Genomic DNA, 6,902 nt, shown 5'->3' with positions numbered 1-6,902 from the left:
TTGGATTTTTTCGTTTTGAAAAGTGGGGCCGGAACCGATGAGGTTTGCCTACGTATCCCACATCCGGTGAGAATCAGACCAGCGTAGTTCGGGCAGATTGCCAAAATCAAAATCATTTTGAAACCACATTTTCCTTTCTAATTTTCCAAATAATTTTCTTTTTCATTTTTTGAAAATCCGGCAGCATTTCGGTACTATTTGGGCATTGGGGTTTTTTCAAAACAAATGGTTACCCTCCCTTAGTCATAACACTGCTTATTTTCCTCAGTTTTCACTCATATAAACGAGCCGGTCAACATGCGAATCCGGGCAAATAAATGCGCAAGTAGCACGTAAGATGCATCAGGATGATCAATTTATTTCAGGTCACCTGTCCTAGACGGACCCAACCCCTGTGTTGAGTCCCCTAAGTCAAATGCACATGATGCAAACAAGCGTCCTACTAGGGATCCGGCATGAGGCTTTGTTCTTCTAGGTTTAACCCTAGGTTTATTGGTCTAGACCTGGCTTACCCGAGCGGACAACTCGAGCCGAGGGGGAGGCAGCGTACCGGGGATACAGAAGCTCCGCCGGCATTGCAACTTATCCAAACCTCGTTCTAAATGGGAAAAGACTCTAAACAGAAGAGAAGCTACACGAAGTGCACCCTTCACCATGATGTAGAAGACTCAGAAAGAGGAAGGGATTCGCGACAGTTTATATATACAATTTCAACAAATATCAAAGCGGTAAAACATTTAGCACATATAGCATGGAACATGTAGAAAAATCAGATAAATCCAAATATAACAATTATACTAAGCTCGAATTCTTGAACCCTGAATCAAAATTCTGGGTTCGCGTCCCCAGCAGAGTCGCTAGAGCTGTCACACCTCCTTTTTTACACACCTACCCCGAAGGATATATGTATAAGGGAGTTTTTCCATTTAAAGTGACATTATTCGTAATGGGATTATTTATTTATGTTTAGAGTCGCCACATGGGAAAGGATTGGCTTTTGGTGTCCCAAGTCACCGATTTAATTTGAATCCCAAATCGAGAAAAAATTCGACTTCCCAATTGGAGTCTGCGAACAAGAAATTCTGAATAAGGAATTCTGTTGACTCGAGGGAAGGGGTTAGGCACCCCCGGATCCCGTGGTTCTAGCACGGTCGCTTAAATTATTATAAATGGCTAAAAATCTAATTTTTGTACATGTTCAAACCTATAGTGCAATTTTATAAATTTGTTTAACCGCTTTTAATTAGTTTTTATGAAAGTGAACGCCGTTTAAGAGCGTATTTTTGGATCACGTCACATGAAATGCACCCGGATCCTCGACACCTCTTTTTCAACGTTTTGGGATTTGGATTTGGGTTGCATGAAATGCACACCCGAGTTTAGGAAAGTAATATTATTAAAAGCGCGCCTAAAGTGGCTAGCATCTTATTAACTTCGCGGGAAGCCATGAAAATTCGCTAAATGGCATGTCCCGGATTTCTACGTATTTTTAATAAAGTATTAATGAGGGCCCCGCAATTTATATGTTTTGTGCGGCGAGGCTCGTCTCATTTTTATTTAAAGGCCCGACGTAAAGTCGACTATGATTTTCTACCTAATATGTCTCTACTAATAAAAGAAATCCTAATCAATTAACCTCTTCTTAATTGTATTCAGGTTCTAGCCATCTTTGGGCTGGAGCAGAGCCCGCCTGGCAGGGCCATGAGTAAGGAAGGCCTGCAGATTTCTTGGGCCCAAGTCTTGGGCTGCCTGTTAAGGCGTAGAGGCCAAATGGCCTGAGGACAGGCTGATTATAAAACCAGATGGATCAGGCCCAATGGCTACTGGTACTAGTATAGCTTGATCCGAATGCTGCCAACACTTATAACAAAGGAGAACAATACAGTTATTCCAACTGACGAGATGTTAATTGTTTGATGTTTCGATTTTATGCTTAGAATGCTCTGTTCATGACTACTAGTGTATTCCACAAGAATAAAGTCATAAAGGCGAAGATTAAAATGGAAACATGGTTTGAGCTCAGTAGTAGAGGCGATTTGGTTATGTGACTTCACCTAGTACTACACACAAACATGAACCATATAATGCTATTTTCATAAATCCTAGAAACAACTTGAGTAATTCACGCTAAGAATTGGACACGAAGTAGCTAGGTTACTGCATCTCACATAACCAATACCACTATTGAGTTTGCTTTGTTTTCTATACCTACTGGAAACAAGCTAAACTACAATACACTGCACTACATTCACAAGTCAAACCAAATTAAAACTGTTGACTATTTATTTCACATGTTCATGAGAATAAAATTAAAAGTCCAAAATTAAAACAGTCCAGTATCAGTCTATTACACCACATGAAATATCCAATAAACTACTGTTTTAAAAATCAGAATCAACCAAAGCAGATGAAGCTCAGAGATCGACTTCAAATAGTAGATTTATCTCATTTCATAGACTTGAGGGTTAAGCACATGTACCTGGAAATACAATGAAATTGAGGAGAAAATCTGCACGGTAAGTGTAGCAGCAACAGTCAGTGAGTATAACCAAGCAATGAAGCAAGTTGAGAGCCCAAAATAGCACCACAATAGCCCAGGAAGAAGTAAAATCTAAAAATATTCAACGAGCTAACATGAAACTAGCAACTCAACCCAAAAACAACTCGAACAAACTCAAACGAATCCCAAATGTACCCAGAAACAAATCACAATGACAAAACACTTAAGCCGATCCCAAAATGTCTCAGTTGAACCCAAAATCAACTTGAAAACTAACCGGAAACACGTCTGAATTACAATCACCAAAAATTGAACTAGTAAAATCCAGTTCAAACAGCTAAAGAAAATAAATAACAATTTTTTTTGTTGTTTTGAAGGTTTTCTATTTTTTTTTGGTTTTTATACAGAATTTAAGATCTAAGAAGGTTTCAGAATTATAGAACTTCAAATTTGAACCTCTTGGGATTTTGAAATTCAAATTCGAGATTCAGATTTGTAGAGGTGGATTTTTGGTGGGAATTAAAAGCTAGAGGTTTGGGGAATTTTCAGAGATGTGAGAACCTTTTTTGGGGAATTTTCTGATTTTTCCAACTTGTATAACAAGGCAAGGGGTATGCCTTTTTATAGGCAAAATTAGGGTAACTTTCAGATTTTGTTTTTACACCCTATGTCCCTTATTTCAAATTCATTTTTAGCCAATTAGTCTATCAATTCATGCCTTGTTGGCCAAGTTATACTATTCAATTTCTGATGTGTAAATTGGAACCTCAATCTAGAAGGTTCTAGGGGCTTCTACGTTCAGTTGCTGCAATATTCCCTAAGTAAACTGCCCTTATTGCCCCTGCATTAGTTCTGAATTACAAAACTAAGCTAAACCAAACCCGGCCCTGTTACTTTGGTCAAGAGGTGACTATAATTAACTAATTATTCAGCTATAACCAAACAAATCCTAAGAATTGGACTCATCAATTAATATAACTAATCAGAACATGGAAAATAATTCTAACAATCAATAAACTAACAACTAACGACAATTAAACAAACTTGAAACTAAAAATCTAATTAACAGCGACAAACATGGATTTATTCTATTGAAAAGAAATACAGAATCAAACCAACAGAAGAAGAATCGAAACAGAACAAAAGTAAACCTAAAATAAGAACTAAAACAGCACAAAATCAACGGAACAAAAATCAATCAAAATCTAAAAATTCTAAATCAATTAACATCATTTGAAATAAAACTTACTGATTTTAGGATTAATCCGACTGGACTTTGATTCAACCCCGGAATGATGTGAACGTGTGTTCTTCAACAAAAACACACGAATACATTATCTCGAGGCTTGACTCGAGCTTTGGACTCAGGAAATTGGAACAAATTCGAGGAATCCCAAATTTCTTAGGGTTCTGCCTGTCTAAGATTTGAAATTCAAGAAGATGTAAGAGGATTTGAGGGAATCGGGTTGGGGATTAAGGAAGAGGGGAGTCAGGGGAATATAGGGTGTATTTTTGGGGTCGTTTGGGTGGTGGCGCTGCCATGGACAGTGGTGGCGGCGCCTAGGGTTTGGAGGATTTGGGATGTTTGGTTGGGATTTGAAAGAAAATAATGGAGGATATGGGGTGGGGAGATGAAAGAGATGACGTGGTAAAAATTTGGGCGTGATTGGAGCTTCGCCGCCGGTGGAGGCGATTTCCGGCCGGCGGCGGACGGCGGAGGATGGCGGAGACACGGTGGGGGTAACGCCGGCGTTACAGTGGAGTACGAGGAGGGTGAGAGATGTTTTTAGGGTTTTGGCATAATTTCTGACACTTTTATTTTAATTCGAGAATCAATCCAGGCCGTTGGATTTGAGGGGATGGACGGTCATGATTCATTGACGCCAAAACGACGTCGTTTTAGGCGTCTCTGGACCGGATCAGGGGTTGGGTTGGGCTAAACAGGCGGATCTGGGGGTTTTGATTCGGGCTAGGCCAATTTTGGGCCAATTTTGGTCTTCTTATTAAGACTCACTTTCTTTTATTTTAATTGTTCCTTTTTTTCATTTTTTGTTTCGTTTTCATTTTTGTATCTTATATTTTTTCTGATTTTTATAACAATGCAAAGATTAAAATAAAGACCTAATTTATTTCCGAAACTAAGCTAATTAATTCCTAAAAATTGATTAAGTCCTAAACTCATGACCAAATGAACAATCATCAATGCAAAATGGACTATTTTTGTTATTTTCTTTATATTTTGGAATTAATTAACTAGTAAAAATATAGAATTGGGTTCTAAATGCAAATGTGCTATTTTTTGTATTTTTAATGAATTATGTCAACTAAAAATGCACACAAAAATGCAATCAATCACAAAATCATGCAATTAAGTTCTAAAATCAAATAATAAAAGAAAAAAATCCTAATTTTATGAATTTTATATGAGTAATTTAAGCGAGGGAAAAATCACGTGCTCACAGCTGCCCCTCTTTGCTCGAAGACACTAAGGGTTTTCGGGCAAAGATAAATGAGCACCATGAAGGATTTTTGCCTGCTCGGACTCCATGAGAAGCATTTTGAAAACCGTCTGACCGAACCCTGCTTCAAAGGTTGCCTACATATCCTTGGCTATAAAGGAATCAGGTCAGTGTAGTTCTGGAAGGTTTGGTAGCTGGGACTACCAGGAGCTGTGATTTCACTGCTATTGCTGCTGCTACTGCTTGCTGACCTCCTTATTACACAAAAAAGGAAAATCAAAGCAAAGCTAGCTATGCCTATCAACTATGAGTTACAAATTCCTATCTATAATTCTCTTGAAACTTGATCTTGAGTCTTAGCTGATTTTGCTATGGACTTCGATCTGAATCTTGATGCTTGCAAGTTGTAGGTGTTTATTTCTTCATGCAGCATTGGGTCAAAGCAGGAACAGCGGAGCTTGTGACTTCGATCAGATTTTGGGCGATCCGCACCCTTGCTCGCTTCACTTTTGAGTTCATTTCTTTTGTTCTCTTCTTCTTTTCTTGACTCTGGATTGAGACTCATTCCATTGGTAATCTCACACCTTGTGTCTTGAGGTTGACCGGCTTAGGATACCGAAACAAACAAACGAACCGAAATTTTCTAATTTTGTGAGTTAGTTGTGACATATATCTAAGCGATCAAATCAGCATTGTGTAGGGAGATCCTCAGTTTTTTGGCCGGGATTTGGAAAGAAAAAGCTCCACAGTTTTTTTGGCCGGGAGATCCTCAGGTTTTTGGCCGGGATTTGGAAAGAAAAAGGCTCCACGGTTTTTTTGGCAGGGAAATCCTCGGTTTTTGGCCTGGATTTGGAAAGAAAAAGCTCCACGGTTTTTTGGCCGGGAGATCCTCGGTTTTTTGGCCGGGATTTGGAAAGAAAAAGCTCCACGGTTTTTTGGCCGGGAGATCCTCGGTTTTTTTTTTGGCCGGGATTTGGAAAGAAAAAGCTCCACGGTTTTTTGGCCGAGAGATCCTCGGTTTTTTGGCCGGGATTTGGAAAGAAAAGGCTCCTCGGTTTTTTGGCCGGGATTTGGAAAGAAAAAGCTCCACGGTTTTTTGGCCGGGAGATCCTCGGTTTTTTGGCCGGGATATTTAAGGAGAATCCTATGCTACCATAATTTGTTTTTCTTTTGGGATTTTCATTTTTATTTCTTTTCTTCTTTCTTCTTCTTTTGTTTTCCTCTTTTATGTTTTCCTTTTATTTAGCAAAATACATGAAAGAACTTGGGGAGGGGAAACTTCCTTTTTGGTCGTTTTCCTGCTGCAAAGCTGTTTCAGCGCTTGCGCATTTCATTTCTTTTTGGACTGCACCTGCTTCTTGCACGGTTGCTTTGAATTAAACCTGTTTTCAAAATATTTGTTAGTTTGAGACGGTGGTTGGTTTTGTGGCCTTGATCATCTCAATTGCTTGATCCCGGCCCCATTTCCGTTGAGAACTTTGCTGCTTTGAGGATGAATCTCTTTTCAAGCCGACCAGGTTCAACTCTCAGGACTTCATTATGACTCGCCCGTGCGGGCTTTGGCCTTTTCACTTTATTCTGCCCTTGCCTTTGATTTTCTTTCTTTTCCCAATGTCTTTGCTTCGAAAGCATCAACCACTATGGTCAGCCGGGATTGGCCTGACGCACTCGCTGAGGCTGGGTATTTTCTTCGACTCTGACCAGGCGGAGCCCTGTGAAACCGGTCCTGCCACCTTTTCTTTGTAATTGTTACGGAATCAGAGTTAAACCGAAAGGGATTCAAAGAAGAAATATACAAAAGGCAAGCATATGAGTTTAAAGAGAAGCGTCCCTTTCGGGGGGTAAAACGAAGGACTTATCTGGGGTGCATGCTGGCTTCAGATGACATGACATGCTTCTTGGACTAGATGCCCGACACAAAAACTTTCCAACTTCCCGTAAAC

This window comes from Nicotiana attenuata, chromosome 6 (assembly GCF_001879085.1).
Source record: "Nicotiana attenuata strain UT chromosome 6, NIATTr2, whole genome shotgun sequence".
Taxonomy (NCBI): Eukaryota; Viridiplantae; Streptophyta; class Magnoliopsida; order Solanales; family Solanaceae; genus Nicotiana; species Nicotiana attenuata.
The sequence above is the reverse complement of the archived record's forward strand: the minus strand, read 5'-3'. Positions refer to the sequence as shown.